Source organism: Bacillus rossius, unplaced genomic scaffold, assembly GCF_032445375.1.
Source record: "Bacillus rossius redtenbacheri isolate Brsri unplaced genomic scaffold, Brsri_v3 Brsri_v3_scf279, whole genome shotgun sequence".
NCBI classification, from domain to species: domain Eukaryota; kingdom Metazoa; phylum Arthropoda; class Insecta; order Phasmatodea; family Bacillidae; genus Bacillus; species Bacillus rossius.
Window position 1 is genome coordinate 13,630 of NW_026962458.1, and position 22,056 is coordinate 35,685.

Here is a 22,056-nt window from a genome sequence, read left to right on the forward strand (position 1 = left end):
TGGGGGTGGCGGGGGCGCAGATGGAGAGGTTAGTACGCCGGAGGAGCTGACGGAGGGAGCTGCCTCGGCGGTTGGCCGCGACGCAGCCCCAGTAGGGATGGGTGGCGTTGAAGTCCCCGGCCAGCACGACATGGGCATCGAGCCGACCGAGGGCGACAACGGCGGCAGAGGGGAAGGCAAATTGGGGTGGGAGATACACGGAGACTAGAGTCAGGGAGTAGGGCTGTCCGAACAGGCGCACGGCCACAGCCTCAGTCGCGGGTGAAGGTGGAATGTGTCGGCGGTGATGGGTGAAGGTGTCGCGCACCAGGAGTGCCACCCCACCCCCCCGACCATCACGGTCGGAGCGGTGGACGGCATATCCCGGGACGCGGAGGGGTACAGCGGGGGTCAGCCAGGTCTCTGATAGGAACACGACATCGGGTGAGTGCTCGTCGACGAGGTGAAGGAAGTCGAGAAGCTTAGGGAGCAAAGAAAAGGCGTTCCAGACTAGGAGCTTAAGGGGCGGCGGGGGATCCATCGAAGAGACCCAGAAGCGCTTGGAGGAGCACCTCGAATCTCTCCGAAGGGGACTTGGCATGGGACAGGGCGGTCAGGGTGCGGCGAATGAAGGGAAAGTACTGCCGAAACAGCTGGATGAGGTCACGTATGATCGCGGTGAATGAAGTGTCGTCAGCGTCCGGTCGGTGAGATGAGGGGCCCTGAGGTGCAGATGGAGATGGCCCGTCGCGGGAGGGGAACAGGGTGGCGGCGGCGGAACCGCGCCGAGTCCAGGCGTTGGAGGTGACGGCGGGAAAGGCACGAGCGTCGGTCAAGTTTGGCGGTCGCGGTCGCGGTGCCGGGGTGGCCTCAGGCTGTTGTCGGGGGGGGTGGCGTCTGAGGTAGGCCTGGTTCACCCGGCAGTCCATGGAAGTCGCGAAGTGCGCCTCGCCGCAATTGACGCACTTCGGAGTCGTCGAAGTGCACTCGCGGGACCGGTGGGGCCCGGCACACTTGAAACAGGCCACCGGCCTCTCGCAGCGTGTGGATGGGTGGCCGGCCTGCTGGCACCGGTAACACTGCGGGACCCGCCCGCTGCCACGATAGCGTTCGACGGAGACCACCCAGCAGCCCAGGGAGCGTAGAGCCAGGAAGGGAGCTGCCTCCCCCAGGTGGTGAGTATTAACCAGGAACGGACGGGTCGTGGCGGTGTCGGTGACGCGGAGCGGAGTGACGGAAGCAACGGGTAGGTCCAGGTCGAGGAGGGCGGCGTGCACCTCCTCGGGGGTAGTGGTGAGTGGGAGACGCTTCAGGACGAGTCGGTCCCCCTTCTCGTCCTGTCGCAGGTGCGTGAAAGGCTGATGGCCGAGCTGGGTGAGGTGGTTGTATAGGAAGGTGTGATCAGCGGCGTTAGAAGTGTAAAAGGAGGTGCGGCCGTCGACGGAGGTGATGGATAGCTTGCCAGAAAGGAGCGACTGAAACGATTGGGCCAGGGTGAAGGGGCTGGTGGTGATGGGGAGGCGGCAGCCGATGGGCGGCATGCGGGTAGGCTTGACGGTGGCGGCGGCGGAGGCAGATGCGGGGGCGGCAGCAGGTTGGGTGGGAGGCCGGGTGCGGGGTCCAGGTGCAGATGCGGAGGTGGATGGTCGAGGCGACGGCTGACGAGCAGCGGAGGTCGATGGCTGAGTCGCGGCGGTCGTAGTCGGTCGGGGGGTGGTGCGGCGGGTGAGGTGTGAGATGCGGGATGACGTGGATGGTGCAGGTGACGAGTCCCGGGACGAGGTCCCCTCCTCGCCGGCGGAGTCGAGCTCGAGGGCGCCAAACCGGTTGGAGATGGAGGTGCGGTCCTCGGCGCGCCCCATCCTCGGCCGCTTCACCGTCCGGCGGGGGAGGCTGAAGCCGGTGTCCATCGGCACGTCCCGGGGGGCCGCAGGCTCGACAGGGATGAGTGGCAGTGAGGGGGAAGGCGCTGAGAATGGTGAGGAGATGGGGTGAGAAGCAGAGGGGGTGAAAGTGCAAACTGTCGTGGTCGTCATGGTGGTGGTCGTGGTGGTGAGGGTTGCTGCCATGGTGACGTCCGGGGTGAAGGGGGTGTCGGAGCAGAAGCCAGGTGGCACCATCTGGTGATGCTTGGACTCCGACACCTTCGTGCAGCGCTCCTGGGTGCGGATCCCGGTCCGGCTGGGGGTGGGGGGCGGCGAGCATCCCTCTGCTCCAGCATCGCCCGAGGCACCCGTCCGGTCTCGGTGGCCACCAGGAGGCCTGGTGTAGTCCCTCAATGGCGGTTGGAGTCGGCCCTCAAAGTCGGAGTCCCCCAGGGGCGGGTCCTCCCCGGACCCCCCCTCGGCCATGCCGACGAGAAACAATCAAGTCGGCAGGCCAAGAGCCACACCTGGGAGGAACTACTCTTCTCGGCCACCTGGTGACAGCCCCAGGAAGCAGCAGCAGCAGTCAGCAGTCAGTTAAAGGTGGAAGAAGATGGAGTGAATATAATAGGAGTGATGCTGAGTAGAACTTGTAAATAAAAATAAAATAATAATTAGTGGAACCCGAGGGTTGAATTTATTTCTGCAGAGTCCCCCCAGCAATGCCCAGGGGGGGACCCTGTTGCTTGCTGCTGAGAGTTACCAGATCCGGATATGCACCCAGCAGCAAGTCTTCGCACCAGAAACGACTGGTCGGATTATAAAAGCACGCGAGGAAAACTCGAATTAACTAAGGAAATCCCTGCAAACCACTCAGAGTAGCACCTAAGAGCAGTTTGAAGGGAAACCAGAGCACGGTTGAAACTTTGAAAATCCGGACTATATAGGAAAAATGTGCGGACCACCACTAATGGTGAAAATAGCGTACGGTCGTGCAGCCTGAAGCCGCGAATCGTCCGAAAATCGCCTCGTGGGACACGGCACTCGATATTTCGTGAAACCCTAGGTATGTTGCTAATGGAAAAAAGTTCCCCTCTCGACTGTGCCGTGGTGCCCGCCTTTTTGCCGAGGCGGACGCGACGACCCGAGTGCCGCCACGCGGCAAACGGTGTAACCAAGTGCCGCCACGCGGCAAACGGGGTAACCAAATGCACGCGGCGGTCGACCGTCGCCGTGGGTACAGAAACAAAGGAAACGAGGTGCGAGTAGAAACGGGCAGTTGTAGGAAGAAATTGTATTTGCATTGTTGGTGTGTACTGTCATGTAGTGTGATGAACTGGCACGGGAGTGTTATGTCTGGGGAAAGAGCTGTTTCGGAGGTAGAAGTACATAACCTCAAAACACGTTGATGAGGTGGTCCGAGCTCCAAGTGAAATAGAAAAGCGAAACACTGCGCAGCATACTTACCTGGCGTAGGGGCTACCCTGATCAAGCAGGGGGTTCCCCCAGGGTGAGGCTCTTCCCTTGCACTTCGGTTGAGCTGACCTCTGCGATTACCCCAAATGTGGGTAACTCGGGCGCGTAATTTTTGGTAGTCGGGACTGCGTTCGCGCTGTCCCGGTGAAAAAATTTCAACTTAGTAGTTGTGAAGTAGTGTTAAGAATTATGTACAGTGAAGTGTAATTTTTTTTTTTTTTTTCATCTGTGTATGGTATGTAATGCATTCGTAGGTCTCAAGTTTACGGTGCCTTGGCGAACAACCCCACCGTCTTGAAAGTGCGGAAGGAAGGTACGTAATTGTGCATGGTAATAGTTGAAAAAAGAAAAAAAAAATTCCCATGAACGATACTTGTCCAATTCGATTTTTCAGATTTCCCCCTCCCCGCCTCACCCCCGGGCCCAGTGGTTTAACGGTAACCGGCCCAGTGTGTAAACACTGGGCACAACAAAAAATTGTTTAAAGACTCATCAAATGTTCCCCTCCACGGAAATCTTTAGTAAAAGGCGAAAGATTTATGCGTTTGAAGGGAAACCAGAGCACGGTTGAAACTTTGAAAATCCGGACTATATAGGAAAAATGTGCGGACCACCACTAATGGTGAAAATAGCGTACGGTCGTGCAGCCTGAAGCCGCGAATCGTCCGAAAATCGCCTCGTGGGACACGGCACTCGATATTTCGTGAAACCCTAGGTATGTTGCTAATGGAAAAAAGTTCCCCTCTCGACTGTGCCGTGGTGCCCGCCTTTTTGCCGAGGCGGACGCGACGACCCGAGTGCCGCCACGCGGCAAACGGTGTAACCAAGTGCCGCCACGCGGCAAACGGGGTAACCAAATGCACGCGGCGGTCGACCGTCGCCGTGGGTACAGAAACAAAGGAAACGAGGTGCGAGTAGAAACGGGCAGTTGTAGGAAGAAATTGTATTTGCATTGTTGGTGTGTACTGTCATGTAGTGTGATGAACTGGCACGGGAGTGTTATGTCTGGGGAAAGAGCTGTTTCGGAGGTAGAAGTACATAACCTCAAAACACGTTGATGAGGTGGTCCGAGCTCCAAGTGAAATAGAAAAGCGAAACACTGCGCAGCATACTTACCTGGCGTAGGGGCTACCCTGATCAAGCAGGGGGTTCCCCCAGGGTGAGGCTCTTCCCTTGCACTTCGGTTGAGCTGACCTCTGCGATTACCCCAAATGTGGGTAACTCGGGCGCGTAATTTTTGGTAGTCGGGACTGCGTTCGCGCTGTCCCGGTGAAAAAATTTCAACTTAGTAGTTGTGAAGTAGTGTTAAGAATTATGTACAGTGAAGTGTAATTTTTTTTTTTTTTTTCATCTGTGTATGGTATGTAATGCATTCGTAGGTCTCAAGTTTACGGTGCCTTGGCGAACAACCCCACCGTCTTGAAAGTGCGGAAGGAAGGTACGTAATTGTGCATGGTAATAGTTGAAAAAAGAAAAAAAAAATTCCCATGAACGATACTTGTCCAATTCGATTTTTCAGATTTCCCCCTCCCCGCCTCACCCCCGGGCCCAGTGGTTTAACGGTAACCGGCCCAGTGTGTAAACACTGGGCACAACAAAAAATTGTTTAAAGACTCATCAAATGTTCCCCTCCACGGAAATCTTTAGTAAAAGGCGAAAGATTTATGCGTTTGAAGGGAAACCAGAGCACGGTTGAAACTTTGAAAATCCGGACTATATAGGAAAAATGTGCGGACCACCACTAATGGTGAAAATAGCGTACGGTCGTGCAGCCTGAAGCCGCGAATCGTCCGAAAATCGCCTCGTGGGACACGGCACTCGATATTTCGTGAAACCCTAGGTATGTTGCTAATGGAAAAAAGTTCCCCTCTCGACTGTGCCGTGGTGCCCGCCTTTTTGCCGAGGCGGACGCGACGACCCGAGTGCCGCCACGCGGCAAACGGTGTAACCAAGTGCCGCCACGCGGCAAACGGGGTAACCAAATGCACGCGGCGGTCGACCGTCGCCGTGGGTACAGAAACAAAGGAAACGAGGTGCGAGTAGAAACGGGCAGTTGTAGGAAGAAATTGTATTTGCATTGTTGGTGTGTACTGTCATGTAGTGTGATGAACTGGCACGGGAGTGTTATGTCTGGGGAAAGAGCTGTTTCGGAGGTAGAAGTACATAACCTCAAAACACGTTGATGAGGTGGTCCGAGCTCCAAGTGAAATAGAAAAGCGAAACACTGCGCAGCATACTTACCTGGCGTAGGGGCTACCCTGATCAAGCAGGGGGTTCCCCCAGGGTGAGGCTCTTCCCTTGCACTTCGGTTGAGCTGACCTCTGCGATTACCCCAAATGTGGGTAACTCGGGCGCGTAATTTTTGGTAGTCGGGACTGCGTTCGCGCTGTCCCGGTGAAAAAATTTCAACTTAGTAGTTGTGAAGTAGTGTTAAGAATTATGTACAGTGAAGTGTAATTTTTTTTTTTTTTTTCATCTGTGTATGGTATGTAATGCATTCGTAGGTCTCAAGTTTACGGTGCCTTGGCGAACAACCCCACCGTCTTGAAAGTGCGGAAGGAAGGTACGTAATTGTGCATGGTAATAGTTGAAAAAAGAAAAAAAAAATTCCCATGAACGATACTTGTCCAATTCGATTTTTCAGATTTCCCCCTCCCCGCCTCACCCCCGGGCCCAGTGGTTTAACGGTAACCGGCCCAGTGTGTAAACACTGGGCACAACAAAAAATTGTTTAAAGACTCATCAAATGTTCCCCTCCACGGAAATCTTTAGTAAAAGGCGAAAGATTTATGCGTTTGAAGGGAAACCAGAGCACGGTTGAAACTTTGAAAATCCGGACTATATAGGAAAAATGTGCGGACCACCACTAATGGTGAAAATAGCGTACGGTCGTGCAGCCTGAAGCCGCGAATCGTCCGAAAATCGCCTCGTGGGACACGGCACTCGATATTTCGTGAAACCCTAGGTATGTTGCTAATGGAAAAAAGTTCCCCTCTCGACTGTGCCGTGGTGCCCGCCTTTTTGCCGAGGCGGACGCGACGACCCGAGTGCCGCCACGCGGCAAACGGTGTAACCAAGTGCCGCCACGCGGCAAACGGGGTAACCAAATGCACGCGGCGGTCGACCGTCGCCGTGGGTACAGAAACAAAGGAAACGAGGTGCGAGTAGAAACGGGCAGTTGTAGGAAGAAATTGTATTTGCATTGTTGGTGTGTACTGTCATGTAGTGTGATGAACTGGCACGGGAGTGTTATGTCTGGGGAAAGAGCTGTTTCGGAGGTAGAAGTACATAACCTCAAAACACGTTGATGAGGTGGTCCGAGCTCCAAGTGAAATAGAAAAGCGAAACACTGCGCAGCATACTTACCTGGCGTAGGGGCTACCCTGATCAAGCAGGGGGTTCCCCCAGGGTGAGGCTCTTCCCTTGCACTTCGGTTGAGCTGACCTCTGCGATTACCCCAAATGTGGGTAACTCGGGCGCGTAATTTTTGGTAGTCGGGACTGCGTTCGCGCTGTCCCGGTGAAAAAATTTCAACTTAGTAGTTGTGAAGTAGTGTTAAGAATTATGTACAGTGAAGTGTAATTTTTTTTTTTTTTTTCATCTGTGTATGGTATGTAATGCATTCGTAGGTCTCAAGTTTACGGTGCCTTGGCGAACAACCCCACCGTCTTGAAAGTGCGGAAGGAAGGTACGTAATTGTGCATGGTAATAGTTGAAAAAAGAAAAAAAAAATTCCCATGAACGATACTTGTCCAATTCGATTTTTCAGATTTCCCCCTCCCCGCCTCACCCCCGGGCCCAGTGGTTTAACGGTAACCGGCCCAGTGTGTAAACACTGGGCACAACAAAAAATTGTTTAAAGACTCATCAAATGTTCCCCTCCACGGAAATCTTTAGTAAAAGGCGAAAGATTTATGCGTTTGAAGGGAAACCAGAGCACGGTTGAAACTTTGAAAATCCGGACTATATAGGAAAAATGTGCGGACCACCACTAATGGTGAAAATAGCGTACGGTCGTGCAGCCTGAAGCCGCGAATCGTCCGAAAATCGCCTCGTGGGACACGGCACTCGATATTTCGTGAAACCCTAGGTATGTTGCTAATGGAAAAAAGTTCCCCTCTCGACTGTGCCGTGGTGCCCGCCTTTTTGCCGAGGCGGACGCGACGACCCGAGTGCCGCCACGCGGCAAACGGTGTAACCAAGTGCCGCCACGCGGCAAACGGGGTAACCAAATGCACGCGGCGGTCGACCGTCGCCGTGGGTACAGAAACAAAGGAAACGAGGTGCGAGTAGAAACGGGCAGTTGTAGGAAGAAATTGTATTTGCATTGTTGGTGTGTACTGTCATGTAGTGTGATGAACTGGCACGGGAGTGTTATGTCTGGGGAAAGAGCTGTTTCGGAGGTAGAAGTACATAACCTCAAAACACGTTGATGAGGTGGTCCGAGCTCCAAGTGAAATAGAAAAGCGAAACACTGCGCAGCATACTTACCTGGCGTAGGGGCTACCCTGATCAAGCAGGGGGTTCCCCCAGGGTGAGGCTCTTCCCTTGCACTTCGGTTGAGCTGACCTCTGCGATTACCCCAAATGTGGGTAACTCGGGCGCGTAATTTTTGGTAGTCGGGACTGCGTTCGCGCTGTCCCGGTGAAAAAATTTCAACTTAGTAGTTGTGAAGTAGTGTTAAGAATTATGTACAGTGAAGTGTAATTTTTTTTTTTTTTTTCATCTGTGTATGGTATGTAATGCATTCGTAGGTCTCAAGTTTACGGTGCCTTGGCGAACAACCCCACCGTCTTGAAAGTGCGGAAGGAAGGTACGTAATTGTGCATGGTAATAGTTGAAAAAAGAAAAAAAAAATTCCCATGAACGATACTTGTCCAATTCGATTTTTCAGATTTCCCCCTCCCCGCCTCACCCCCGGGCCCAGTGGTTTAACGGTAACCGGCCCAGTGTGTAAACACTGGGCACAACAAAAAATTGTTTAAAGACTCATCAAATGTTCCCCTCCACGGAAATCTTTAGTAAAAGGCGAAAGATTTATGCGTTTGAAGGGAAACCAGAGCACGGTTGAAACTTTGAAAATCCGGACTATATAGGAAAAATGTGCGGACCACCACTAATGGTGAAAATAGCGTACGGTCGTGCAGCCTGAAGCCGCGAATCGTCCGAAAATCGCCTCGTGGGACACGGCACTCGATATTTCGTGAAACCCTAGGTATGTTGCTAATGGAAAAAAGTTCCCCTCTCGACTGTGCCGTGGTGCCCGCCTTTTTGCCGAGGCGGACGCGACGACCCGAGTGCCGCCACGCGGCAAACGGTGTAACCAAGTGCCGCCACGCGGCAAACGGGGTAACCAAATGCACGCGGCGGTCGACCGTCGCCGTGGGTACAGAAACAAAGGAAACGAGGTGCGAGTAGAAACGGGCAGTTGTAGGAAGAAATTGTATTTGCATTGTTGGTGTGTACTGTCATGTAGTGTGATGAACTGGCACGGGAGTGTTATGTCTGGGGAAAGAGCTGTTTCGGAGGTAGAAGTACATAACCTCAAAACACGTTGATGAGGTGGTCCGAGCTCCAAGTGAAATAGAAAAGCGAAACACTGCGCAGCATACTTACCTGGCGTAGGGGCTACCCTGATCAAGCAGGGGGTTCCCCCAGGGTGAGGCTCTTCCCTTGCACTTCGGTTGAGCTGACCTCTGCGATTACCCCAAATGTGGGTAACTCGGGCGCGTAATTTTTGGTAGTCGGGACTGCGTTCGCGCTGTCCCGGTGAAAAAATTTCAACTTAGTAGTTGTGAAGTAGTGTTAAGAATTATGTACAGTGAAGTGTAATTTTTTTTTTTTTTTTCATCTGTGTATGGTATGTAATGCATTCGTAGGTCTCAAGTTTACGGTGCCTTGGCGAACAACCCCACCGTCTTGAAAGTGCGGAAGGAAGGTACGTAATTGTGCATGGTAATAGTTGAAAAAAGAAAAAAAAAATTCCCATGAACGATACTTGTCCAATTCGATTTTTCAGATTTCCCCCTCCCCGCCTCACCCCCGGGCCCAGTGGTTTAACGGTAACCGGCCCAGTGTGTAAACACTGGGCACAACAAAAAATTGTTTAAAGACTCATCAAATGTTCCCCTCCACGGAAATCTTTAGTAAAAGGCGAAAGATTTATGCGTTTGAAGGGAAACCAGAGCACGGTTGAAACTTTGAAAATCCGGACTATATAGGAAAAATGTGCGGACCACCACTAATGGTGAAAATAGCGTACGGTCGTGCAGCCTGAAGCCGCGAATCGTCCGAAAATCGCCTCGTGGGACACGGCACTCGATATTTCGTGAAACCCTAGGTATGTTGCTAATGGAAAAAAGTTCCCCTCTCGACTGTGCCGTGGTGCCCGCCTTTTTGCCGAGGCGGACGCGACGACCCGAGTGCCGCCACGCGGCAAACGGTGTAACCAAGTGCCGCCACGCGGCAAACGGGGTAACCAAATGCACGCGGCGGTCGACCGTCGCCGTGGGTACAGAAACAAAGGAAACGAGGTGCGAGTAGAAACGGGCAGTTGTAGGAAGAAATTGTATTTGCATTGTTGGTGTGTACTGTCATGTAGTGTGATGAACTGGCACGGGAGTGTTATGTCTGGGGAAAGAGCTGTTTCGGAGGTAGAAGTACATAACCTCAAAACACGTTGATGAGGTGGTCCGAGCTCCAAGTGAAATAGAAAAGCGAAACACTGCGCAGCATACTTACCTGGCGTAGGGGCTACCCTGATCAAGCAGGGGGTTCCCCCAGGGTGAGGCTCTTCCCTTGCACTTCGGTTGAGCTGACCTCTGCGATTACCCCAAATGTGGGTAACTCGGGCGCGTAATTTTTGGTAGTCGGGACTGCGTTCGCGCTGTCCCGGTGAAAAAATTTCAACTTAGTAGTTGTGAAGTAGTGTTAAGAATTATGTACAGTGAAGTGTAATTTTTTTTTTTTTTTTTCATCTGTGTATGGTATGTAATGCATTCGTAGGTCTCAAGTTTACGGTGCCTTGGCGAACAACCCCACCGTCTTGAAAGTGCGGAAGGAAGGTACGTAATTGTGCATGGTAATAGTTGAAAAAAGAAAAAAAAAATTCCCATGAACGATACTTGTCCAATTCGATTTTTCAGATTTCCCCCTCCCCGCCTCACCCCCGGGCCCAGTGGTTTAACGGTAACCGGCCCAGTGTGTAAACACTGGGCACAACAAAAAATTGTTTAAAGACTCATCAAATGTTCCCCTCCACGGAAATCTTTAGTAAAAGGCGAAAGATTTATGCGTTTGAAGGGAAACCAGAGCACGGTTGAAACTTTGAAAATCCGGACTATATAGGAAAAATGTGCGGACCACCACTAATGGTGAAAATAGCGTACGGTCGTGCAGCCTGAAGCCGCGAATCGTCCGAAAATCGCCTCGTGGGACACGGCACTCGATATTTCGTGAAACCCTAGGTATGTTGCTAATGGAAAAAAGTTCCCCTCTCGACTGTGCCGTGGTGCCCGCCTTTTTGCCGAGGCGGACGCGACGACCCGAGTGCCGCCACGCGGCAAACGGTGTAACCAAGTGCCGCCACGCGGCAAACGGGGTAACCAAATGCACGCGGCGGTCGACCGTCGCCGTGGGTACAGAAACAAAGGAAACGAGGTGCGAGTAGAAACGGGCAGTTGTAGGAAGAAATTGTATTTGCATTGTTGGTGTGTACTGTCATGTAGTGTGATGAACTGGCACGGGAGTGTTATGTCTGGGGAAAGAGCTGTTTCGGAGGTAGAAGTACATAACCTCAAAACACGTTGATGAGGTGGTCCGAGCTCCAAGTGAAATAGAAAAGCGAAACACTGCGCAGCATACTTACCTGGCGTAGGGGCTACCCTGATCAAGCAGGGGGTTCCCCCAGGGTGAGGCTCTTCCCTTGCACTTCGGTTGAGCTGACCTCTGCGATTACCCCAAATGTGGGTAACTCGGGCGCGTAATTTTTGGTAGTCGGGACTGCGTTCGCGCTGTCCCGGTGAAAAAATTTCAACTTAGTAGTTGTGAAGTAGTGTTAAGAATTATGTACAGTGAAGTGTAATTTTTTTTTTTTTTTTCATCTGTGTATGGTATGTAATGCATTCGTAGGTCTCAAGTTTACGGTGCCTTGGCGAACAACCCCACCGTCTTGAAAGTGCGGAAGGAAGGTACGTAATTGTGCATGGTAATAGTTGAAAAAAGAAAAAAAAAATTCCCATGAACGATACTTGTCCAATTCGATTTTTCAGATTTCCCCCTCCCCGCCTCACCCCCGGGCCCAGTGGTTTAACGGTAACCGGCCCAGTGTGTAAACACTGGGCACAACAAAAAATTGTTTAAAGACTCATCAAATGTTCCCCTCCACGGAAATCTTTAGTTTTTTTTTTTTTTTTTTTTTTTTTTTTTTTTTTTTTATTTCAAAGGGAACTCCCACTGAAGGGAGTTACCCACCAAAAAATTCATCTTTAATATAAAAAGCGGATACAGGTGAACACAAATAAAACACAACATAGAACACGAATACATGGCCACAAGGGCGAATGGTGACAATCTTTATTCAACACTGACGAAACGGGGCCCCTCCGACGATACCGTCCTAGAGGTCCAGCTGCTTGTTGGGCGGCGAATCTTCTGTGGGCTGCCGGGGGCGACTCGGGGCGCAGAAGGTGCCGGGCCGCAGATGAAGACGGTCCGGAGCAGTGGCGATGGTAGGCAGTAGTTCACTGAGAGCAGAGATCGTGATGGGATGATGCCTGGTAACATTCCTCAGAGCCAACCGTGGACGTGGTGATCACCGTCGTCAGCTGCCGGGCCCACCAGCCGCGACTGCACCAGCGTCAACGTCATCGGGGTCAGGGCGTCTCAAATGATCGTAGGTAAAGAGCGGTCGGCGGGGGTGAGGGGCGTCAGGCAGGGGCTCTGCAAGGAGTCGGATCAGGGGGTTGTCAGAACGCCGGCAGTGGCGGAGGAACTTCTTAGTCACCTTGCAGAGCAGCTCGTGTAAGTGCGGGAGCCCAGTCTGGTCCAGGAGGGTCTGCCGTAAGGTGGCGCGAGGGAGACCGAGCAGGAGGCGGGCACCGAGAAAGTAGGACCGGGCGATCGGACGGAGGTTGTACAGAGAGGAGTGGACCCAAGCCGGGCACGCGTAGAGGAAGTGGGGAAGAACGAAGGAACGGTAGGCAGTCACACGAACGTCGAGAGGGGTGCCGGATGTCGGTCTGAGTACGGTGGCCAGCTGAGCCATGACGGCACGGGACTTGGTGCGGATGGAGTCGAGGTGCGGCAGAAAAGTAAAGGTATTGTCTAGGGTGACCCCCAGATAACGGATGCGAGGCGACCAGGGGATGGCTACGGCGGAGATGACTGGCGGGTGGTCGTGGTGTGGATGAAGTCGGGAGAAGAGGATGGATCGTGATTTAGAGTGATTGAGCCCGATGCCATGCGCGAGGAACTGATTGTTGAGGGAAGTGAGGCCGCGGCCGAGACGGTCGCAGAGCAGCCGCTCGGAAACTGAAGAGGCCAGGAGACAGGTATCATCGGCGTACTGGACAAGATAGGTGCCGGGAGGGGGCTTGAGATCAGAGATGTGGAGGGTAAAAAGTAGCGGTGAGAGAATGGCGCCCTGGGGGACGCCGGCGGAGATGGGGCGGGGGCCGGAGAGGACCCCCTCCACCCGAACCCGGAAGGTGCGACCCTCCAGGAAGGAGCAGAGGAGGCGGACGAGATGAGATGAGAGGTCGGTGGCAGAGAGGCGCTGGAGGAGCTGGGCATGCGGAACGGAATCGAAAGCACGGGCGAGGTCAAGAAGCACCATGCCCGTGTGTTGCCGCCTGGCGAATCCCTGGACCACCAGGTGCTCCACACGGGCAATGGCGTGGGTCGTCGAGTGGCGGGGGCGGAAACCGAACTGGTGGCGGGGTAGAAGGTCCAGGGTGGTGACTTGAAAGAGGAGACGGCGGTGGATCGCCCGTTCCGCGACCTTGGACAGAATAGGAAGAAGCGAGATGGGCCGAAAAGATGAAGGGAGAGACGGGGGCTTGCCAGGTTTGGGGATGGGTGAGACGATGGCGGTTTTCCAGGGGGTGGGGAAGTGGCAGAGGAGGAACATTGCGTTGAAAAGACGGGTCAGAAACACAAGGGCCTTGCGAGGTAGGGCACGGAGCACGGGGGAGGGCAGAGAGTCGTGGCCAGGAGCAGAACGGGGCCGAAGGCGGGCGAGCAGGGTGCGGACCTCGGAAGGCGTGACGAGCGGCAGGGGGAAGGTGGCCGGAAGGGGGGGCAAAGTGACGTGGCGAGACAGGAGGCGGGCCCCGTCCTCGTCGTCCGAAGACTCGGAGGACAGGGAAGGGCCGGGTGCGGATGCGAAGGTGGTCGCCAGGTAGGCGGCCACCGCCTCGGATCGCTCCGAGGCCGTTTCCGCCACACCCGTGGGGGTGGTCAGCGGGGGGATGGTGGTAGGAACCGAGCGGAGACGACGGACGAGAGACCAGAGGGAGCCGGAGCAAGCAGAGAGGGATTGGAGACGCCGAGTCTCCAGACGGGCCCTCCACTCCGCGACCAATCGCCGGCAGCGCCCCCGCAGCACCAGGTACACCCGCCGGTGCAGCAGGGAACGACTAGCCTGCCAGAGGACGCGGAAGCGGTTGCGCAAGGACAAGGCGTCCCGGAGGTAAGGCGGAAATGGGTCGACAAGGGGACGGGGGGGAACCAGAGGTATGTTGGCAGAGGCGGCCGCGGAAATGGCGTCGGTCAGCGAGAGAACGTTGGCGTCAAGGCGGGCAGGGGTATCGAACGGAACAGACAGGTCAATGGCAGCGGAGAGGGAACGCTGAAAACCGCCCCAGTCGGCCTTGGGAAAATCGAAGCGGGGGAGGTGGGGGTTAGAATGGGGGTGAAAGTGAAGTGTGGCAAGAACAGGCAAGTGGTCGGAGGTGCCGGAGGCGATGGTGGTGAGATCCGAGAGAATGGGGAGGGGCGTGGACAGTGCAAAGTCGATGATGCTGGGTTGCCGGTTGAGCTGGGCCGGAAAAAATGTCGGGGTCGGAGGGGCATAAAGAGAGAGAGGAGTACGCCGAAGGAGTTGCCGGAGGGAGCTGCCCCGCCGGTTTGCGGCGGCACAGCCCCAGAAGGGATGGGTGGCGTTGAAGTCCCCGGCCAGCACGACGTGGGCGTCGAGCCGACCGAGGGCGACAACGTCGGCCGTGGGAAAGGCGAACTGAGGGGGGAGGTACAAGGATACCAAGGTCAGGGAGTACGGGAGGCCGTGCAAGCGCACAGCAACCGCCTCGGCCGCGGGGGAAGAAGGGATGCGACGGCGATGATGTGAAATGGTGTTGCGGACGAGTAACGCCACCCCCCCGCCCCGACCATCGCGATCGGCACGGTGGACCGCATACCCGGGGACCAGGACGGGGGCAGAGGGGGAGAGCCAGGTCTCAGAAAGGAACACGACGTCGGGCGATCGCTCGTGGAGCAGGTGCAAAAGGTCGTGGAGCTTAGGGAGGAGGGAAAAGACGTTCCAGATGAGGACACTAAGGGGAGGGGCGGGATCCATCGAAGAAATTCAGAAGGGCCTGGAGGAGCACTTCGAACTTCTCGGTGGAGGTGCGGGCTCGGGAGAGTGCCGTCAGGACAGTCCGGATGAGCGGGAGGTACTGTCGGATGAATGAAATGAAGTCGTGAATGAGGGATGAAAGCGACGAGCAGTCTGAGTCGGAGGCAAGCGGTCGAGAGTCAGAAGAAGGAGCGGAAGGAGGAGGGTGCGAGGTGGCAGAGGGGGGAACAACCGGTACAACGGGGGGAGGGCGTGCCCAAGCATTGGTGGAGAGAGCAGGAAACGTCTTGGGATCGGACAGGGACGGGACAGAGGGCCCGGTCCCCACGGCAGTCGTCGTGGCGTCAGTGAGTCGTTGAGGGTGTCGGCGCAGGTAAGCCTGAATCACGCGACAGTCAGTGGAAGTAGCGAAGTGGGCCCCGTCACAGAGCGTGCAGCGTCGGGTAGTCGAGGTGCAGTCCCGAGACCAGTGGGGCCCAGCGCACTTGAAACAGGCGAGGTCCCGGTGGCATCGGGAGGACGGGTGTCCAGGCCGCTGGCAGCGGTAGCACTGAGGTACGCGCCCCGAGCCGCGGTATTTCTCAACTGCCACCACCCAGCAGCCCAATGTCTTCAACTTCAGGAAGGGGGCTGCCTCACCCAGACCGGATGTAGTGACCAGGAAAGGCCGGGTCGTTGAAGTAGGAGAGGTGCGCATGGCCACCACAGATGCCACAGGTAGGTGCAGGTCGAGCAGGGACTGGGTGACCTCGTCAGCCGTCGTGGAGAGAGGGAGTTTCTTGATCACAACTCGATCGGCACGCTCGTCGGGGCGGAGATGGGTGTAGGGTTTATATCCGAGGCGTTGGAGTTCGTCAAATAGGAGCTGGTGGTCCTGAGGGTTGCTGGTATAAAAGGAGGTGCGGTCATTGACGGAGGTGACAGAGAGAGGACCGGAGAGGAGAGACTGAAAACGTTGTGCAGTGGCGAAGGGGCCGGCTGTGGGCGTGAGAAGGCAGGCGATCGGAGGCATGCGAGGCGTGCGAGGAGTGGAGGTAGGCGGGCGAGGCGCCGCCGAGGAGGAGGCACGAGGCTGCGAGGCTGGAGGGCGGGGTGGAGCACGAGATGAGCTGGGACTCGTCGAAGAGGGGCCCGGGAGAGTGGTGAAGGGCACAGGAGGAGGTTGCGTGTCGGGCCGGTGCCGTTTAGCATGCTGCTTGCGGCGGGGCTTGGCAGTCAAGGGTCGGTCCGAGGAGGCAGCCCCAGCGCCGTCGTCGGTGTCGGTATCCGGTAGACTGAGGAGACTGTCGTAGCGGTTGCTGGTAGGGACGGCATCGTCGGAGGAGTGCTGGTCGGGGTGGGCGCGCTTGACGGTCTTCGTGGGAACGATGAAGCCGGTGTCCATGGGAGTAGCAGTCGCAGCAGGAGGAACGGCGGCAGGCGGTGAGTCGGTCGGCAACAGCGGAAGAGAAGGCGCAGGAGACATGATCGGTGAAGTGATGCAGGCCGTGGTGGTAGTAGTAGTCACAGTTGGTGGTGTTGGAGCAGAGGTAGTCGTAGGCAGAGCGAGGATGGTGGAGACGTCCAGGCCGTGAAGATGTTTCGTCTCGCTGACCTTAATGCAAACAGTCTGGGTGCGCAGCCCGGCCGGCGCGGGGGAGGGAGGCGGAGCCACCCCCCCGACCCCAGCAGCGCCCGCCTCCCCAGACCCGACTTGCATGGTCTCCAAGCGCTGGCGATGCGGTCCACAGTATTGTCGTGGCTGGGGTGGCCGATTGTCAGTAGTCATCTCATCGCCAGAACCGGCCTCGGCCGAGGGCCTCGGACCAAAGTCGTCCCCGCCCTGGTTCGGCGTCATCGGGAGAGAGTCCATTCCAAACTCTCCCCTCGGCCTCCCCAATAGGCTACAACTTGGTTGCCGGGAGTCACAAGAAGTGGCCTCGGCCGATGGCCTCTGACCGAGGTCGCCCCCGCCCTGGTTTGGCTTCATCGGGAGGGAGTCCATTCCAAACTCCCCCCTCAGCCGCCCCAATAGGCCGCGACTCGGTGGCGCACAGCACTCACAAGAAGAAGATCTAGGATCTAAGAACTAGATCTACACAAGAGCACTCCTGGTGGTCGACTCAGGAACTAGCAGCAGCAGGTCTCGGCGGCTCGCTGAAATTGCTGAAAGGAAACCAGTTAGTTAATGGCCAAAAGTGCTCAGATTTGCTTCAAAAAGCTTTTAAAAAATTCCCCTGAACAGTTTGATGCCTTTGAAGGGAAACCAGAGCACGGTTGAAACTTTGAAAATCCGGACTATATAGGAAAAATGTGCGGACCACCACTAATGGTGAAAATAGCGTACGGTCGTGCAGCCTGAAGCCGCGAATCGTCCGAAAATCGCCTCGTGGGACACGGCACTCGATATTTCGTGAAACCCTAGGTATGTTGCTAATGGAAAAAAGTTCCCCTCTCGACTGTGCCGTGGTGCCCGCCTTTTTGCCGAGGCGGACGCGACGACCCGAGTGCCGCCACGCGGCAAACGGTGTAACCAAGTGCCGCCACGCGGCAAACGGGGTAACCAAATGCACGCGGCGGTCGACCGTCGCCGTGGGTACAGAAACAAAGGAAACGAGGTGCGAGTAGAAACGGGCAGTTGTAGGAAGAAATTGTATTTGCATTGTTGGTGTGTACTGTCATGTAGTGTGATGAACTGGCACGGGAGTGTTATGTCTGGGGAAAGAGCTGTTTCGGAGGTAGAAGTACATAACCTCAAAACACGTTGATGAGGTGGTCCGAGCTCCAAGTGAAATAGAAAAGCGAAACACTGCGCAGCATACTTACCTGGCGTAGGGGCTACCCTGATCAAGCAGGGGGTTCCCCCAGGGTGAGGCTCTTCCCTTGCACTTCGGTTGAGCTGACCTCTGCGATTACCCCAAATGTGGGTAACTCGGGCGCGTAATTTTTGGTAGTCGGGACTGCGTTCGCGCTGTCCCGGTGAAAAAATTTCAACTTAGTAGTTGTGAAGTAGTGTTAAGAATTATGTACAGTGAAGTGTAATTTTTTTTTTTTTTTTCATCTGTGTATGGTATGTAATGCATTCGTAGGTCTCAAGTTTACGGTGCCTTGGCGAACAACCCCACCGTCTTGAAAGTGCGGAAGGAAGGTACGTAATTGTGCATGGTAATAGTTGAAAAAAGAAAAAAAAAATTCCCATGAACGATACTTGTCCAATTCGATTTTTCAGATTTCCCCCTCCCCGCCTCACCCCCGGGCCCAGTGGTTTAACGGTAACCGGCCCAGTGTGTAAACACTGGGCACAACAAAAAATTGTTTAAAGACTCATCAAATGTTCCCCTCCACGGAAATCTTTAGTAAAAGGCGAAAGATTTATGCGTTTGAAGGGAAACCAGAGCACGGTTGAAACTTTGAAAATCCGGACTATATAGGAAAAATGTGCGGACCACCACTAATGGTGAAAATAGCGTACGGTCGTGCAGCCTGAAGCCGCGAATCGTCCGAAAATCGCCTCGTGGGACACGGCACTCGATATTTCGTGAAACCCTAGGTATGTTGCTAATGGAAAAAAGTTCCCCTCTCGACTGTGCCGTGGTGCCCGCCTTTTTGCCGAGGCGGACGCGACGACCCGAGTGCCGCCACGCGGCAAACGGTGTAACCAAGTGCCGCCACGCGGCAAACGGGGTAACCAAATGCACGCGGCGGTCGACCGTCGCCGTGGGTACAGAAACAAAGGAAACGAGGTGCGAGTAGAAACGGGCAGTTGTAGGAAGAAATTGTATTTGCATTGTTGGTGTGTACTGTCATGTAGTGTGATGAACTGGCACGGGAGTGTTATGTCTGGGGAAAGAGCTGTTTCGGAGGTAGAAGTACATAACCTCAAAACACGTTGATGAGGTGGTCCGAGCTCCAAGTGAAATAGAAAAGCGAAACACTGCGCAGCATACTTACCTGGCGTAGGGGCTACCCTGATCAAGCAGGGGGTTCCCCCAGGGTGAGGCTCTTCCCTTGCACTTCGGTTGAGCTGACCTCTGCGATTACCCCAAATGTGGGTAACTCGGGCGCGTAATTTTTGGTAGTCGGGACTGCGTTCGCGCTGTCCCGGTGAAAAAATTTCAACTTAGTAGTTGTGAAGTAGTGTTAAGAATTATGTACAGTGAAGTGTAATTTTTTTTTTTTTTTTCATCTGTGTATGGTATGTAATGCATTCGTAGGTCTCAAGTTTACGGTGCCTTGGCGAACAACCCCACCGTCTTGAAAGTGCGGAAGGAAGGTACGTAATTGTGCATGGTAATAGTTGAAAAAAGAAAAAAAAAATTCCCATGAACGATACTTGTCCAATTCGATTTTTCAGATTTCCCCCTCCCCGCCTCACCCCCGGGCCCAGTGGTTTAACGGTAACCGGCCCAGTGTGTAAACACTGGGCACAACAAAAAATTGTTTAAAGACTCATCAAATGTTCCCCTCCACGGAAATCTTTAGTTTTTTTTTTTTTTTTTTTTTTTTTTTTTTTTTTTACAAAGGGAACTCCCACTGAAGGGAGTTACCCACCAAAAAATTCATCTTTAATATAAAAAGCGGATACAGGTGAACACAAATAAAACACAACATAGAACACGAATACATGGCCACAAGGGCGAATGGTGACAATCTTTATTCAACACTGACGAAACGGGGCCCCTCCGACGATACCGTCCTAGAGGTCCAGCTGCTTGTTGGGCGGCGAATCTTCTGTGGGCTGCCGGGGGCGACTCGGGGCGCAGAAGGTGCCGGGCCGCAGATGAAGACGGTCCGGAGCAGTGGCGATGTTAGGCAGTAGTTCACTGAGAGCAGAGATCTTGATGGGATGATGCCTGGTAACATTCCTCAGAGCCAACCGTGGACGTGGTGATCACCGTCGTCAGCTGCCGGGCCCACCAGCCGCGACTGCACCAGCGTCAACGTCATCAGGGTCAGGGCGTCTCAAATGATCGTAGGTAAAGAGCGGTCGGCGGGGGTGAGGGGCGTCAGGCAGGGGCTCTGCAAGGAGTCGGATCAGGGGGTTGTCAGAACGCCGGCAGTGGCGGAGAAACTTCTTAGTCACCTTGCAGAGCAGCTCGTGTAAGTGCGGGAGCCCAGTCTGGTCCAGGAGGGTCTGTCGTAAGGTGGCGCGAGGGAGACCGAGCAGGAGGCGGGCACCGAGAAAGTAGGACCGGGTGATCGGACGGAGGTTGTACAGAGAGGAGTGGACCCAAGCCGGGCACGCGTAGAGGAAGTGGGGAAGAACAAAGGAACGGTAGGCAGTCACACGAACGTCGAGAGGGGTGCCGGATGTCGGTCTGAGTATGGTGGCCAGCTGAGCCATGACGGCACGGGACTTGGTGCGGATTGAGTCGAGGTGCGGCAGAAAAGTAAAGGTATTGTCTAGGGTGACCCCCAGATAACGGATGCGAGGCGACCAGGGGATGGCTACGGTGGAGATGACTGGCGGGTGGTCGTGGTGTGGATGAAGTCGGGAGAAGAGGATGGATCGTGATTTAGAGTGATTGAGCCCGATGCCATGCGCGAGGAACTGATTGTTGAGGGAAGTGAGGCCGCGGCCGAGACGGTCGCAGAGCAGCCGCTCGGAAACTGAAGAGGCCAGGAGACAGGTATCATCGGCGTACTGGACAAGATAGGTGCCGGGAGGGGGCTTGAGATCAGAGATGTGGAGGGTAAAAAGTAGCGGTGAGAGAATGGCGCCCTGGGGGACGCCGGCGGAGATGGGGCGGGGGCCGGAGAGGACCCCCTCCACCCGAACCCGGAAGGTGCGACCCTCCAGGAAGGAGCAGAGGAGGCGGATGAGATGAGATGAGAGGTCGGTGGCAGAGAGGCGCTGGAGGAGCTGGGCATGCGGAACGGAATCGAAAGCACGGGCGAGGTCAAGAAGCACCATGCCCGTGTGTTGCCGCCTGGCGAATCCCTGGACCACCAGGTGCTCCACACGGGCAATGGCGTGGGTCGTCGAGTGGCGGGGGCGGAAACCGAACTGGTGGCGGGGTAGAAGGTCCAGGGTGGTGACTTGAAAGAGGAGACGGCGGTGGATCGCCCGTTCCGCGACCTTGGACAGAATAGGAAGAAGCGAGATGGGCCGAAAAGATGAAGGGAGAGACGGGGGCTTGCCAGGTTTGGGGATGGGTGAGACGACGGCGGTTTTCCAGGGGGTGGGGAAGTGGCAGAGGAGGAACATTGCGTTGAAAAGACGGGTCAGAAACACAAGGGCCTTGCGAGGTAGGGCACGGAGCACGGGGGAGGGCAGAGAGTCGTGGCCAGGAGCAGAACGGGGCCGAAGGCGGGCGAGCAGGGTGCGGACCTCGGAAGGCGTGACGAGCGGCAGGGGGAAGGTGGCCGGAAGGGGGGGCAAAGTGACGTGGCGAGACAGGAGGCGGGCCCCGTCCTCGTCGTCCGAAGACTCGGAGGACAGGGAAGGGCCGGGTGCGGATGCGAAGGTGGTCGCCAGGTAGGCGGCCACCGCCTCGGATCGCTCCGAGGCCGTTTCCGCCACACCCGTGGGGGTGGTCAACGGGGGGATGGTGGTAGGAACCGAGCGGAGACGACGGACGTGAGACCAGAGGGAGCCGGAGCAAGCAGAGAGGGATTGGAGACGCCGAGTCTCCAGACGGGCCCTCCACTCCGCGACCAATCGCCGGCAGCGCCCCCGCAGCACCAGGTACACCCGCCGGTGCAGCAGGGAACGACTAGCCTGCCAGAGGACGCGGAAGCGGTTGCGCAAGGACAAGGCGTCCCGGAGGTAAGGCGGAAATGGGTCGACAAGGGGACGGGGGGGAACCAGAGGTATGTTGGCAGAGGCGGCCGCGGAAATGGCGTCGGTCAGCGAGAGAACGTTGGCGTCAAGGCGGGCAGGGGTATCGAACGGAACAGACAGGTCTATGGCAGCGGAGAGGGAACGCTGAAAACCGCCCCAGTCGGCCTTGGGAAAATCGAAGCGGGGGAGGTGGGGGTTAGAACGGGGGTGAAAGTGAAGTGTGGCAAGAACAGGCAAGTGGTCGGATGTGCCGGAGGTGATGGTGGTGAGATCCGAGAGAATGGGGAGGGGCGTGGACAGTGCAAAGTCGATGATGCTGGGTTGCCGGTTGAGCTGGGCCGGAAAAAATGTCGGGGTCGGAGGGGCATAAAGAGAGAGAGGAGTACGCCGAAGGAGTT

The 22,056-nt window shown here is 55.5% G+C and overlaps 18 non-coding genes across 18 annotated transcripts; 10 read left to right on the forward strand and 8 right to left on the reverse strand.

Annotated features, from left to right (window-relative positions):
• Nucleotides 1-3,303: 3,303 nt before the first annotated feature.
• On the forward strand, nt 3,304-3,466 carry LOC134544053 (U1 spliceosomal RNA). Its single transcript, XR_010077484.1, has one exon. It is a non-coding gene; the product is annotated as a U1 spliceosomal RNA (small nuclear RNA).
• A 299-nt stretch (nt 3,467-3,765) lies between these two features.
• LOC134544084 (U5 spliceosomal RNA) lies at nt 3,766-3,885 on the reverse strand. Its single transcript, XR_010077515.1, has one exon. It is a non-coding gene; the product is annotated as a U5 spliceosomal RNA (small nuclear RNA).
• Nucleotides 3,886-4,428: 543 nt separating this feature from the next.
• Nucleotides 4,429-4,591, forward strand: LOC134544054 (U1 spliceosomal RNA). Its single transcript, XR_010077485.1, has one exon. It is a non-coding gene; the product is annotated as a U1 spliceosomal RNA (small nuclear RNA).
• Nucleotides 4,592-4,890: 299 nt separating this feature from the next.
• Nucleotides 4,891-5,010, reverse strand: LOC134544085 (U5 spliceosomal RNA). The gene has a single exon (XR_010077516.1). It is a non-coding gene; the product is annotated as a U5 spliceosomal RNA (small nuclear RNA).
• A 543-nt stretch (nt 5,011-5,553) lies between these two features.
• On the forward strand, nt 5,554-5,716 carry LOC134544055 (U1 spliceosomal RNA). The gene has a single exon (XR_010077486.1). It is a non-coding gene; the product is annotated as a U1 spliceosomal RNA (small nuclear RNA).
• Nucleotides 5,717-6,015: 299 nt separating this feature from the next.
• On the reverse strand, nt 6,016-6,135 carry LOC134544086 (U5 spliceosomal RNA). The gene has a single exon (XR_010077517.1). It is a non-coding gene; the product is annotated as a U5 spliceosomal RNA (small nuclear RNA).
• A 543-nt stretch (nt 6,136-6,678) lies between these two features.
• On the forward strand, nt 6,679-6,841 carry LOC134544056 (U1 spliceosomal RNA). Its single transcript, XR_010077487.1, has one exon. It is a non-coding gene; the product is annotated as a U1 spliceosomal RNA (small nuclear RNA).
• Nucleotides 6,842-7,140: 299 nt separating this feature from the next.
• LOC134544087 (U5 spliceosomal RNA) lies at nt 7,141-7,260 on the reverse strand. The gene has a single exon (XR_010077518.1). It is a non-coding gene; the product is annotated as a U5 spliceosomal RNA (small nuclear RNA).
• A 543-nt stretch (nt 7,261-7,803) lies between these two features.
• On the forward strand, nt 7,804-7,966 carry LOC134544057 (U1 spliceosomal RNA). The gene has a single exon (XR_010077488.1). It is a non-coding gene; the product is annotated as a U1 spliceosomal RNA (small nuclear RNA).
• Nucleotides 7,967-8,265: 299 nt separating this feature from the next.
• On the reverse strand, nt 8,266-8,385 carry LOC134544088 (U5 spliceosomal RNA). The gene has a single exon (XR_010077519.1). It is a non-coding gene; the product is annotated as a U5 spliceosomal RNA (small nuclear RNA).
• A 543-nt stretch (nt 8,386-8,928) lies between these two features.
• On the forward strand, nt 8,929-9,091 carry LOC134544059 (U1 spliceosomal RNA). The gene has a single exon (XR_010077490.1). It is a non-coding gene; the product is annotated as a U1 spliceosomal RNA (small nuclear RNA).
• Nucleotides 9,092-9,390: 299 nt separating this feature from the next.
• On the reverse strand, nt 9,391-9,510 carry LOC134544089 (U5 spliceosomal RNA). The gene has a single exon (XR_010077520.1). It is a non-coding gene; the product is annotated as a U5 spliceosomal RNA (small nuclear RNA).
• A 543-nt stretch (nt 9,511-10,053) lies between these two features.
• LOC134544060 (U1 spliceosomal RNA) lies at nt 10,054-10,216 on the forward strand. The gene has a single exon (XR_010077491.1). It is a non-coding gene; the product is annotated as a U1 spliceosomal RNA (small nuclear RNA).
• A 300-nt stretch (nt 10,217-10,516) lies between these two features.
• LOC134544091 (U5 spliceosomal RNA) lies at nt 10,517-10,636 on the reverse strand. Its single transcript, XR_010077521.1, has one exon. It is a non-coding gene; the product is annotated as a U5 spliceosomal RNA (small nuclear RNA).
• Nucleotides 10,637-11,179: 543 nt separating this feature from the next.
• LOC134544061 (U1 spliceosomal RNA) lies at nt 11,180-11,342 on the forward strand. The gene has a single exon (XR_010077492.1). It is a non-coding gene; the product is annotated as a U1 spliceosomal RNA (small nuclear RNA).
• Nucleotides 11,343-17,692: 6,350 nt separating this feature from the next.
• On the forward strand, nt 17,693-17,855 carry LOC134544062 (U1 spliceosomal RNA). The gene has a single exon (XR_010077493.1). It is a non-coding gene; the product is annotated as a U1 spliceosomal RNA (small nuclear RNA).
• Nucleotides 17,856-18,154: 299 nt separating this feature from the next.
• Nucleotides 18,155-18,274, reverse strand: LOC134544092 (U5 spliceosomal RNA). The gene has a single exon (XR_010077522.1). It is a non-coding gene; the product is annotated as a U5 spliceosomal RNA (small nuclear RNA).
• Nucleotides 18,275-18,817: 543 nt separating this feature from the next.
• LOC134544063 (U1 spliceosomal RNA) lies at nt 18,818-18,980 on the forward strand. Its single transcript, XR_010077494.1, has one exon. It is a non-coding gene; the product is annotated as a U1 spliceosomal RNA (small nuclear RNA).
• Nucleotides 18,981-22,056: the final 3,076 nt, after the last annotated feature.